The sequence below is a fragment of the Leptodactylus fuscus genome, chromosome 2, assembly GCF_031893055.1.
Source record: "Leptodactylus fuscus isolate aLepFus1 chromosome 2, aLepFus1.hap2, whole genome shotgun sequence".
Classification (NCBI taxonomy): Eukaryota; Metazoa; Chordata; class Amphibia; order Anura; family Leptodactylidae; genus Leptodactylus; species Leptodactylus fuscus.
In genome coordinates, this window is record NC_134266.1 from 137,647,052 (window position 1) to 137,660,981 (window position 13,930).

The following is a 13,930-nucleotide window of genomic DNA, read 5'->3' on the forward strand; positions in this document are numbered from 1 at the left end:
ATATTGGGTTTACAAATACCCTCATTTCTTGCTACTGCCATATAGTGCCAGTTTCTGACTGGGAATTCAAAGAATATATTGGGGTTACGTGCACCCACAATTTTTGCTACTGCTATATAGTGCCATTGTCTGACTGGGAATTCAAAGAATATATTGGGGTTACGTGCACCCACAATTTTTGCTACTGGTATATAGTGCCAGTTTCTGACTGGTAATTCAAAGAATATATTGGAGATACGTGCACCCACAATTTTTGCTACTGGTATATAGTGCCATTGTCTGACTGGGAATTCAAAGAATATATTGGGGTTACGTGCACCCACAATTTTTGCTACTGCTATATAGTGCCATTGTCTGACTGGGAATTCAAAGAATATATTGGGTTTACAAATACCCTCATTTCTTGCTACTGCTATATAGTGCCATTTTCTGACTGGGAATTCAAAGAATATATTGGGGTTACGTGCACCCACAATTTTTGCTACTGGTATATAGTGCCATTATCTGACTGGGAATTCAAAGAATATATTGGGGTTACGTGCACCCACAATTTTTGCTACTGGTATATAGTGCCATTGTCTGACTGAGAATTCAAAGAATATATTGGGGTTACGTGCACCCACAATTTTTGCTACTGGTATATAGTGCCATTGTCTGACTGGGAATTCAAAGAATATATTGGGGTTACGTGCACCCACAATTTTTGCTACTGCTATATAGTGCCATTGTCTGACTGGGAATTCAAAGAATATATTGGGGTTACGTGCACCCACAATTTTTGCTTCTGGTACATAGTGCCATTGTCTGACTGGGAATTCAAAGAATATATTGGGTTTACAAATACCCTCATTTCTTGCTACTGCCATATAGTCCCAGTTTCTGACTGGGAATTCAAAGCATATATTGGGGTTACGTGCACCCACAATTTTTGCTACTGCCATATAGTGCCAGTTTCTGACTGGGAATTCAAAGAATATATTGGGGTTACGTGCACCCACAATTTTTGCTACTGGTATATAGTGCCATTGTCTGACTGGGAATTCAAAGAATATATTGGGGTTACGTGCACCCACAATTTTTACTACTGGTATATAGTGCCATTGTCTGACTGGGAATTCAAAGAATATATTGGGGTTACGTGCACCCATAATTTTTCCTACTGGTATATAGTGCCATTGTCTGACTGGGAATTCAAAGAATATCTTGCGGTTACGTGCACCCACAATTTTTGCTACTGGTATATAGTGCCATTGTCTGACTGGGAATTCAAAGAATATATTGGGTTTACAAATACCCTCATTTCTTGCTACTGCCATATAGTGCCAGTTTCTGACTGGGAATTCAAAGAATATATTGGGGTTACATGCACCTACAATTTTTGCTACTGCCATATAGTGCCATTGTCTGACTGGGAATTCAAAGAATATATTGGGGTTACGTGCACCCACAATTTTTGCTACTGCTATATAGTGCCATTGTCTGACTGGGAATTCAAAGAATATATTGGGGTTACGTGCACCCACAATTTTTGCTACTGGTATATAGTGCCATTGTCTGACTGGGAATTCAAAGAATATATTGGGGTTACGTGCACCCACAATTTTTGCTACTGCTATATAGTGCCATTGTCTGACTGGGAATTCAAAGAATATATTGGGGTTACGTGCACCCACAATTTTTGCTACTGGTATATAGTGCCATTGTCTGACTGGGAATTCAAAGAATATATTGGGTTTACAAATACCCTCATTTCTTGCTACTGCCATATAGTGCCAGTTTCTGACTGGGAATTCAAAGAATATATTGGGGTTACGTGCACCCACAATTTTTACTACTGCCATATAGTGCCATTGTCTGACTGGGAATTCAAAGAATATATTGGGGTTACGTGCACCCACAATTTTTGCTACTGGTATATAGTGCCATTGTCTGACTGGGAATTCAAAGAATATATTGGGGTTACGTGCACCCACAATTTTTGCTACTGCTATATAGTGCCATTATCTGACTGGGAATTCAAAGAATATATTGGGTTTACAAATACCCTCAATTCTTGCTACTGCCATATAGTGCCAGTTTCTGACTGGGAATTCAAAGAATATATTGGGGTTTACAAATACCCTCATTTCTTGCTACTGCCATATAGTGCCAGTTTCTGACTGGGAATTCAAAGAATATATTGGGATTACGTGCACCTACAATTTTTGCTACTGCCATATAGTGCCATTGTCTGACTGGGAATTCAAAGAATATATTGGGTTTACAAATACCCTCATTTCTTGCTACTGCCATATAGTGCCAGTTTCTGACTGGGAATTCAAAGAATATATTGGGGTTACGTGCACCCACAATTTTTGCTACTGTTATATAGTGCCAGTTTCTGACTGGGAATTCAAAGAATATATTGGGGTTACGTGCACCCACAATTTTTGCTACTGCTATATAGTGCCATTGTCTGACTGGGAATTCAAAGAATATATTGGGGTTACGTGCACCCACAATTTTTGCTACTGCTATATAGTGCCATTGTCTGACTGGGAATTCAAAGAATATATTGGGGTTACGTGCACCCACAATTTTTGCTACTGGTATATAGTGCCATTGTCTGACTGGGAATTCAAAGAATATATTGGGTTTACAAATACCCTCATTTCTTGCTACTGCCATATAGTGCCAGTTTCTGACTGGTAATTCAAAGAATATATTGGGGTTACGTGCACCCACAATTTTTGCTACTGGTATATAGTGCCATTGTCTGACTGGGAATTCAAAGAATATATTGCGGTTACGTGTACCCACAATTTTTGCTACTGCTATATATTGCCATTGTCTGACTGGGAATTCAAAGAATATATTGGGTTTACAAATACCCTCATTTCTTGCTACTGCCATATAGTGCCAGTTTCTGACTGGGAATTCAAAGAATATATTGGGGTTACGTGCACCCACAATTTTTGCTACTGCTATTTAGTGCCATTGTCTGACTGGGAATTCAAAGAATATATTGGGGTTACGTGCACCCACAATTTTTGCTACTGGTATATAGTGCCATTGTCTGACTGGGAATTCAAAGAATATATTGGGGTTACGTGCACCCACAATTTTTGCTACTGGTATATAGTGCCATTGTCTGACTGGGAATTCAAAGAATATATTGGGGTTACGTGCACCCACAATTTTTGCTACTGGTATATAGTGCCATTGTCTGACTGGGAATTCAAAGAATATATTGGGTTTACAAATACCCTCATTTCTTGCTACTGCCATATAGTGCCAGTTTCTGACTGGGAATTCAAAGAATATATTGGGGTTACGTGCACCCACAATTTTTGCTACTGGTATATAGTGCCAGTTTCTGACTGGTAATTCAAAGAATATATTGGGGTTACGTGCACCCACAATTTTTGCTACTGGTATATAGTGCCATTGTCTGACTGGGAATTCAAAGAATATATTGGGGTTACGTGCACCCACAATATTTGCTACTGCTATATAGTGCCATTGTCTGACTGGGAATTCAAAGAATATATTGGGTTTACAAATACCCTCTTTTCTTGCTACTGCCATATAGTGCCAGTTTCTGACTGGGAATTCAAAGAATATATTGGGGTTACGTGCACCCACAATTTTTGCTACTGCTATATAGTGCCATTGTCTGACTGGGAATTCAAAGAATATATTGGGGTTACGTGCACCCACAGTTTTTGCTACTGGTATATAGTGCCATTGTCTGACTGGGAATTCAAAGAATATATTGGGGTTACGTGCACCCACAATTTTTGCTACTGGTATATAGTGCCATTGTCTGACTGGGAATTCAAAGAATATATTGGGTTTACAAATACCCTCATTTCTTGCTACTGCCATATAGTGCCAGTTTCTGACTGGGAATTCAAAGAATATATTGGGGTTACAAATACCCTCATTTCTTGCTACTGCCATATAGTGCCATTGTCTGACTGGGAATTTAAAGAATATATTGGGGTTACAAATACCCTCATTTCTTGCTACTGCGATATAGTGCCAGTTTCTGACTGGGAATTCAAAGAATATATTGGGGTTACGTGCACCCACAATTTTTGCTACTGCTATATAGTGCCATTGTCTGACTGGGAATTCAAAGAATATATTGGGGTTACGTGCACCCACAATTTTTGCTACTGGTATATAGTGCCATTGTCTGACTGGGAATTCAAAGAATATATTGGGGTTACGTGCACCCACAATTTTTGCTACTGGTATATAGTGCCATTGTCTGACTGGGAATTCAAAGAATATATTGGGGTTACGTGCACCCACAATTTTTGCTACTGGTTTATAGTGCCATTGTCTGACTGGGAATTCAAAGAATATATTGGGTTTACAAATACCCTCATTTCTTGCTACTGCCATATAGTGCCAGTTTCTGACTGGGAATTCAAAGAATATATTGGGGTTACGTGCACCCACAATTTTTGCTACTGCTATATAGTGCCATTTTCTGACTGGGAATTCAAAGAATATATTGGGGTTACGTGCACCCACAATTTTTGCTACTGGTATATAGTGCCATTGTCTGACTGGGAATTCAAAGAATATATTGGGGTTACGTGCACCCACAATTTTTGCTACTGGTATATAGTGCCATTGTCTGACTGGGAATTCAAAGAATATATTGGGGTTACGTGCACCCACAATTTTTGCTACTGGTTTATAGTGCCATTGTCTGACTGGGAATTCAAAGAATATATTGGGTTTACAAATACCCTCATTTCTTGCTACTGCCATATAGTGCCAGTTTCTGACTGGGAATTCAAAGAATATATTGGGGTTACGTGCACCCACAATTTTTGCTACTGCTATATAGTGCCATTTTCTGACTGGGAATTCAAAGAATATATTGGGGTTACGTGCACCCACAATTTTTGCTACTGGTATATAGTGCCAGTTTCTGACTGGTAATTCAAAGAATATATTGGGGTTACGTGCACCCACAATTTTTGCTACTGGTATATAGTGCCATTGTCTGACTGGGAATTCAAAGAATATATTGGGGTTACGTGCACCCACAATATTTGCTACTGCTATATAGTGCCATTGTCTGACTGGGAATTCAAAGTATATATTGGGTTTACAAATACCCTCTTTTCTTGCTACTGCCATATAGTGCCAGTTTCTGACTGGGAATTCAAAGAATATATTGGGGTTACGTGCACCCACAATTTTTGCTACTGCTATATAGTGCCATTGTCTGACTGGGAATTCAAAGAATATATTGGGGTTACGTGCACCCACAATTTTTGCTACTGGTATATAGTGCCATTGTCTGACTGGGAATTCAAAGAATATATTGGGGTTACGTGCACCCACAATTTTTGCTACTGGTATATAGTGCCATTGTCTGACTGGGAATTCAAAGAATATATTGGGGTTACGTGCACCCACAATTTTTGCTACTGGTATATAGTGAAATTGTCTGACTGGGAATTCAAAGAATATATTGGGTTTACAAATACCCTCATTTCTTGCTACTGCCATATAGTGCCAGTTTCTGACTGGGAATTCAAAGAATATATTGGGGTTACGTGCACCCACAATTTTTGCTACTGCCATATAGTGCCATTGTCTGACTGGGAATTCAAAGAATATATTGGGGTTACGTGCACCCACAATTTTTGCTACTGCTATATAGTGCCATTGTCTGACTGGGAATTCAAAGAATATATTGGGGTTACGTGCACCCACAATTTTTGCTACTGGTATATAGTGCCATTGTCTGACTGGGAATTCAAAGAATATATTGGGGTTACGTGCACCCACAATTTTTGCTACTGGTATATAGTGCCATTGTCTGACTGGGAATTCAAAGAATATATTGGGGTTACGTGCACCCACAAATTTTGCTACTGCTATATAGTGCCATTGTCTGACTGGGAATTCAAAGAATATATTGGGTTTACAAATACCCTCATTTCTTGCTACTGCCATACAGTGCCAGTTTCTGACTGGGAATTCAAAGAATATATTGGGGTTACAAATACCCTCATTTCTTGCTACTGCCATATAGTGCCATTGTCTGACTGGGAATTCAAAGAATATATTGGGGTTACAAATACCCTCATTTCTTGCTACTGCCATATAGTGCCAGTTTCTGACTGGGAATTCAAAGAATATATTGGGGTTACGTGCACCCACAATTTTTGCTACTGCTATATAGTGCCATTGTCTGACTGGGAATTCAAAGAATATATTGGGGTTACGTGCACCCACAATTTTTGCTACTGGTATATAGTGCCATTGTCTGACTGGGAATTCAAAGAATATATTGGGGTTACGTGCACCCACAATTTTTGCTACTGGTATATAGTGCCATTGTCTGACTGGGAATTCAAAGAATATATTGGGGTTACGTGCACCCACAATTTTTGCTACTGGTATATAGTGCCATTGTCTGACTGGGAATTCAAAGAATATATTGGGGTTACGTGCACCCACAATTTTTGCTACTGGTATATAGTGCCAATTTCTGACTGGGAATTCAAAGAATATATTGGGGTTACGTGCACCCACAATTTTTGCTACTGCTATATAGTGCCATTGTCTGACTGGGAATTCAAAGAATATATTGGGGTTACGTGCACCCACAATTTTTGCTACTGGTATATAGTGCCATTGTCTGACTGGGAATTCAAAGAATATATTGGGGTTACGTGCACCCACAATTCTTGCTACTGGTATATAGTGCCATTGTCTGACTGGGAATTCAAAGAATATATTGGGTTTACAAATACCCTCATTTCTTGCTACTGCCATATAGTGCCAGTTTCTGACTGGGAATTCAAAGAATATATTGGGGTTACGTGCACCCACAATTTTTGCTACTGCTATATAGTGCCATTGTCTGACTGGGAATTCAAAGAATATATTGGGGTTACGTGCACCCACAATTATTGCTACTGGTATATAGTGCCAGTTTCTGACTGGTAATTCAAAGAATATATTGGGGATACGTGCACCCACAATTTTTGCTACTGGTATATAGTGCCATTGTCTGACTGGGAATTCAAAGAATATATTGGGGTTACGTGCACCCACAATTTTTGCTACTGCTATATAGTGCCATTGTCTGACTGGGAATTCAAAGAATATATTGGGTTTACAAATACCCTCATTTCTTGCTACTGCTATATAGTGCCATTTTCTGACTGGGAATTCAAAGAATATATTGGGGTTACGTGCACCCACAATTTTTGCTACTGGTATATAGTTCCATTATCTGACTGGGAATTCAAAGAATATATTGGGGTTACGTGCACCCACAATTTTTGCTACTGGTATATAGTGCCATTGTCTGACTGGGAATTCAAAGAATATATTGGGGTTACGTGCACCCACAATTTTTGCTACTGCCATATAGTGCCATTGTCTGACTGGGAATTCAAAGAATATATTGGGGTTACGTGCACCCACAATTTTTGCTACTGCTATATAGTGCCATTGTCTGACTGGGAATTCAAAGAATATATTGTAGTTACGTGCACCCACAATTTTTGCTACTGGTATATAGTGCCAGTTTCTGACTGGTAATTCAAAGAATATATTGGGGTTACGTGCACCCACAATTTTTGCTACTGGTATATAGTGCCATTGTCTGACTGGGAATTCAAAGAATATATTAGGGTTACGTGCACCCACAATATTTGCTACTGCTATATAGTGCCATTGTCTGACTGGGAATTCAAAGAATATATTGGGTTTACAAATACCCTCATTTCTTGCTACTGCCATATAGTGCCAGTTTCTGACTGGGAATTCAAAGAATATATTGGGGTTACAAATACCCTCATTTCTTGCTACTGCTATATAGTGCCTGTTTCTGACTGGGAATTCAAAGAATATATTGGGGTTACGTGCACCCACAATTTTTGCTACTGCTATATAGTGCCATTGTCTGACTGGGAATTCAAAGAATATATTGGGGTTACGTGCACCCACAATTTTTGCTACTGGTATATAGTGCCAATGTCTGACTGGGAATTCAAAGAATATATTGGGGTTACGTGCACCCACAATTTTTGCTACTGCTATATAGTGCCATTGTCTGACTGGGAATTCAAAGAATATATTGGGGTTACGTGCACCCACAATTTTTGCTACTGGTATATAGTGCCATTGTCTGACTGGGAATTCAAAGAATATATTGGGTTTACAAATACCCTCATTTCTTGCTACTGCCATATAGTGCCAGTTTCTGACTGGGAATTCAAAGCATATATTGGGGTTACGTGCACCCACAATTTTTGCTACTGCTATATAGTGCCAGTTTCTGACTGGGAATTCAAAGAATATATTGGGGTTACGTGCACCCACAATTTTAGCTACTGGTATATAGTGCCATTGTCTGACTGGGAATTCAAAGAATATATTGGGGTTACGTGCACCCACAATTTTTGCTACTGCTATATAGTGCCAGTTTCTGACTGGGAATTCAAAGAATATATTGGGGTTACGTGCACCCACAATTTTTGCTACTGGTATATAGTGCCATTGTCTGACTGGGAATTCAAAGAATATATTGGGGTTACGTGCACCCACAATTTTTGCTACTGCTATATAGTGCCATTGTCTGATTGGGAATTCAAAGAATATATTGGGTTTACAAATACCCTCATTTCTTGCTACTGCCATATAGTGCCAGTTTCTGACTGGGAATTCAAAGAATATATTGGGGTTACGTGCACCCACAAATTTTGCTACTGCCATATAGTGCCATTGTCTGACTGGGAATTCAAAGAATATATTGGGGTTACGTGCACCCACAATTTTTGCTACTGCCATATAGTGCCATTGTCTGACTGGGAATTCAAAGAATATATTGGGGTTACGTGCACCCACAATTTTTGCTACTGGTATATAGTGCCAATTTCTGACTGGGAATTCAAAGAATATATTGGGGTTACGTGCACCCACAATTTTTGCTACTGCTATATAGTGCCATTGTCTGACTGGGAATTCAAAGAATATATTGGGTTTACAAATACCCTCATTTCTTGCTACTGCCATATAGTGCCATTGTCTGACTGGGAATTCAAAGAATATATTGGGGTTACAAATACCCTCATTTCTTGCTACTGCCATATAGTGCCAGTTTCTGACTGGTAATTCAAAGAATATATTGGGGTTACGTGCACCCACAAATTTTGCTACTGCCATATAGTGCCATTGTCTGACTGGGAATTCAAAGAATATATTGGGGTTACGTGCACCCACAATTTTTGCTACTGGTATATAGTGCCAATTTCTGACTGGGAAATCAAAGAATATATTGGGGTTACGTGCACCCACAATTTTTGCTACTGCTATATAGTGCCATTGTCTGACTGGGAATTCAAAGAATATATTGGGTTTACAAATGCCCTCATTTCTTGCTACTGCCATATAGTGCCAGTTTCTGACTGGGAATTCAAAGAATATATTGGGGTTACAAAAACCCTCATTTCTTGCTACTGCCATATAGTGCCTGTTTCTGACTGGGAATTCAAAGAATATATTGGGGTTACGTGCACCCACAATTTTTGCTACTGCTATATAGTGCAATTGTCTGACTGGGAATTCAAAGAATATATTGGGGTTACGTGCACCCACAATTTTTGCTACTGGTATATAGTGCCATTGTCTGACTGGGAATTCAAAGAATATATTGGGGTTACGTGCACCCACAATTTTTGCTACTGCTATATAGTGCCATTGTCTGACTGGGAATTCAAAGAATATATTAGGGTTACGTGCACCCACAATTTTTGCTACTGGTATATAGTGCCATTGTCTGACTGGGAATTCAAAGAATATATTGGATTTACAAATACCCTCATTTCTTGCTACTGCCATATAGTGCCAGTTTCTGACTGGGAATTCAAAGCATATATTGGGGTTACGTGCACCCACAATTTTTGCTACTGCTATATAGTGCCAGTTTCTGACTGGGAATTCAAAGAATATATTGGGGTTACGTGCACCCACAATTTTTGCTACTGGTATATAGTGCCATTGTCTGACTGGTAATTCAAAGAATATATTGGGGTTACGTGCACCCACAATTTTTGCTACTGCTATATAGTGCCATTGTCTGACTGGGAATTCAAAGAATATATTGGGTTTACAAATACCCTCATTTCTTGCTACTGCCATATAGTGCCAGTTTCTGACTGGGAATTCAAAGAATATATTGGGGTTACGTGCACCCACAAATTTTGCTACTGCCATATAGTGCCATTGTCTGACTGGGAATTCAAAGAATATATTGGGGTTACGTGCACGCACAATTTTTGCTACTGCCATATAGTGCCATTGTCTGACTGGGAATTCAAAGAATATATTGGGGTTACGTGCACCCACAATTTTTGCTACTGGTATATAGTGCCAATTTCTGACTGGGAATTCAAAGAATATATTGGGGTTACGTGCACCCACAATTTTTGCTACTGCTATATAGTGCCATTGTCTGACTGGGAATTCAAAGAATATATTGGGTTTACAAATACCCTCATTTCTTGCTACTGCCATATAGTGCCAGTTTCTGCCTGGGAATTCAAAGAATATATTGGGTTTACAAATACCCTCATTTCTTGCTACTGCCATATAGTGCCATTGTCTGACTTTGAATTCAAAGAATATATTGGGGTTACAAATACCCTCATTTCTTGCTACTGCCATATAGTGCCAGTTTCTGACTGGGAATTCAAAGAATATATTGGGGTTACGTGCACCCACAATTTTTGCTACTGCTATATAGTGCCATTGTCTGACTGGGAATTCAAAGAATATATTGGGGTTACGTGCACCCACAATTTTTGCTACTGGTATATAGTGCCTTTGTCTGACTAGGAATTCAAAGAATATATTGGGGTTACGTGCACCCACAATTTTTGCTACTGGTATATAGTGCCATTGTCTGACTGGGAATTCAAAGAATATATTGGGTTTACAAATACCCTCATTTCTTGCTACTGCCATATAGTGCCAGTTTCTGACTGGGAATTCAAAGAATATATTGGGGTTACAAATACCCTCATTTCTTGCTACTGCCATATAGTGCCATTGTCTGACTGGGAATTTAAAGAATATATTGGGGTTACAAATACCCTCATTTCTTGCTACTGCGATATAGTGCCAGTTTCTGACTGGGAATTCAAAGAATATATTGGGGTTACGTGCACCCACAATTTTTGCTACTGCTATATAGTGCCATTGTCTGACTGGGAATTCAAAGAATATATTGGGGTTACGTGCACCCACAATTTTTGCTACTGGTATATAGTGCCATTGTCTGACTGGGAATTCAAAGAATATATTGGGGTTACGTGCACCCACAATTTTTGCTACTGGTATATAGTGCCATTGTCTGACTGGAAATTCAAAGAATATATTGGGGTTACGTGCACCCACAATTTTTGCTACTGCTATATAGTGCCATTGTCTGACTGGGAATTCAAAGAATATATTGGGTTTACAAATACCCTCATTTCTTGCTACTGCTATATAGTGCCATTTTCTGACTGGGAATTCAAAGAATATATTGGGGTTACGTGCACCCACAATTTTTGCTACTGGTATATAGTGCCATTGTCTGACTGGGAATTCAAAGAATATATTGGGGTTACGTGCACCCACAATTTTTGCTACTGGTATATAGTGCCATTGTCTGACTGGGAATTCAAAGAATATATTGGGTTTACAAATACCCTCATTTCTTGCTACTGCCATATAGTGCCAGTTTCTGACTGGGAATTCAAAGAATATATTGGGGTTACGTGCACCCACAATTTTTGCTACTGCTATATAGTGCCATTTTCTGACTGGGAATTCAAAGAATATATTGGGGTTACGTGCACCCACAATTTTTGCTACTGGTATATAGTGCCAGTTTCTGACTGGTAATTCAAAGAATATATTGGGGTTACGTGCACCCACAATTTTTGCTACTGGTATATAGTGCCATTGTCTGACTGGGAATTCAAAGAATATATTGGGGTTACGTGCACCCACAATATTTGCTACTGCTATATAGTGCCATTGTCTGACTGGGAATTCAAAGAATATATTGGGTTTACAAATACCCTCTTTTCTTGCTACTGCCATATAGTGCCAGTTTCTGACTGGGAATTCAAAGAATATATTGGGGTTACGTGCACCCACAATTTTTGCTACTGCTATTTAGTGCCATTGTCTGACTGGGAATTCAAAGAATATATTGGGGTTACGTGCACCCACAATTTTTGCTACTGGTATATAGTGCCATTGTCTGACTGGGAATTCAAAGAATATATTGGGGTTACGTGCAGCCACAATTTTTGCTACTGCTATATAGTGCCATTGTCTGACTGGGAATTCAAAGAATATATTGGGTTTACAAATACCCTCATTTCTTGCTACTGCCATATAGTGCCAGTTTCTGACTGGGAATTCAAAGAATATATTGGGGTTACAAATACCCTCATTTCTTGCTACTGCCATATAGTGCCATTGTCTGACTGGGAATTCAAAGAATATATTGGGTTTACAAATACCCTCATTTCTTGCTACTGCCATATAGTGCCTGTTTCTGACTGGGAATTCAAAGAATATATTGGGGTTACGTGCACCCACAATTTTTGCTACTGCTATATAGTGCAATTGTCTGACTGGGAATTCAAAGAATATATTGGGGTTACGTGCACCCACAGTTTTTGCTACTGGTATATAGTGCCATTGTCTGACTGGGAATTCAAAGAATATATTGGGGTTACGTGCACCCACAATTTTTGCTACTGCTATATAGTGCCATTGTCTGACTGGGAATTCAAAGAATATATTAGGGTTACGTGCACCCACAATTTTTGCTACTGGTATATAGTGCCATTGTCTGACTGGGAATTCAAAGAATATATTGGATTTACAAATACCCTCATTTCTTGCTACTGCCATATAGTGCCAGTTTCTGACTGGGAATTTAAAGAATATATTGGGTTTACAAATACCCTCATTTCTTGCTACTGCCATATAGTGCCAGTTTCTGACTGGGAATTCAAAGAATATATTGGGGTTACGTGCACCCACAAATTTTGCTACTGCCATATAGTGCCATTGTCTGACTGGGAATTCAAAGAATATATTGGGGTTACGTGCACCCACAATTTTTGCTACTGGTATATAGTGCCATTGTCTGACTGGGAATTCAAAGAATATATTGGGGTTACGTGCACTCACAATTTTTGCTACTGGTATATAGTGCCAATTTCTGACTGGGAATTCAAAGAATATATTGGGGTTACGTGCACCCACAATTTTTGCTACTGCTATATAGTGCCATTGTCTGACTGGGAATTCAAAGAATATATTGGGTTTACAAATACCCTCATTTCTTGCTACTGCCATATAGTGCCAGTTTCTGACTGGGAATTCAAAGAATATATTGGGGTTACAAATACCCTCATTTCTTGCTACTGCCACATAGTGCCATTGTCTGACTGGGAATTCAAAGAATATATTGGGTTTACAAATACCCTCATTTCTTGCTACTGCCATATAGTGCCAGTTTCTGACTGGGAATTCAAAGAATATATTGGGGTTACAAATACCCTCATTTCTTGCTACTGCCATATACAGTCCTATGAAAAAGTTTGGGCACCCCTATTAATCTTAATCATTTTTAGTTCTAAATATTTTGGTATTTGCAACAGCCATTTCAGTTTGATATATCTAATAACTGATGGACACAGTAATATTTCAGGATTGAAATGAGGTTTATTGTACTAACAGAAAATGTGCAATATGCATTAAACCAAAATTTGACTGGTGCAAAAGTATGGGCACCTCAACAGAAAAGTGACATTAATATTTAGTAGATCCTCCTTTTGCAAAGATAACAGCCTCTAGTCGCTTCCTGTAGCTTTTAATCAGTTCCTGGATCCTG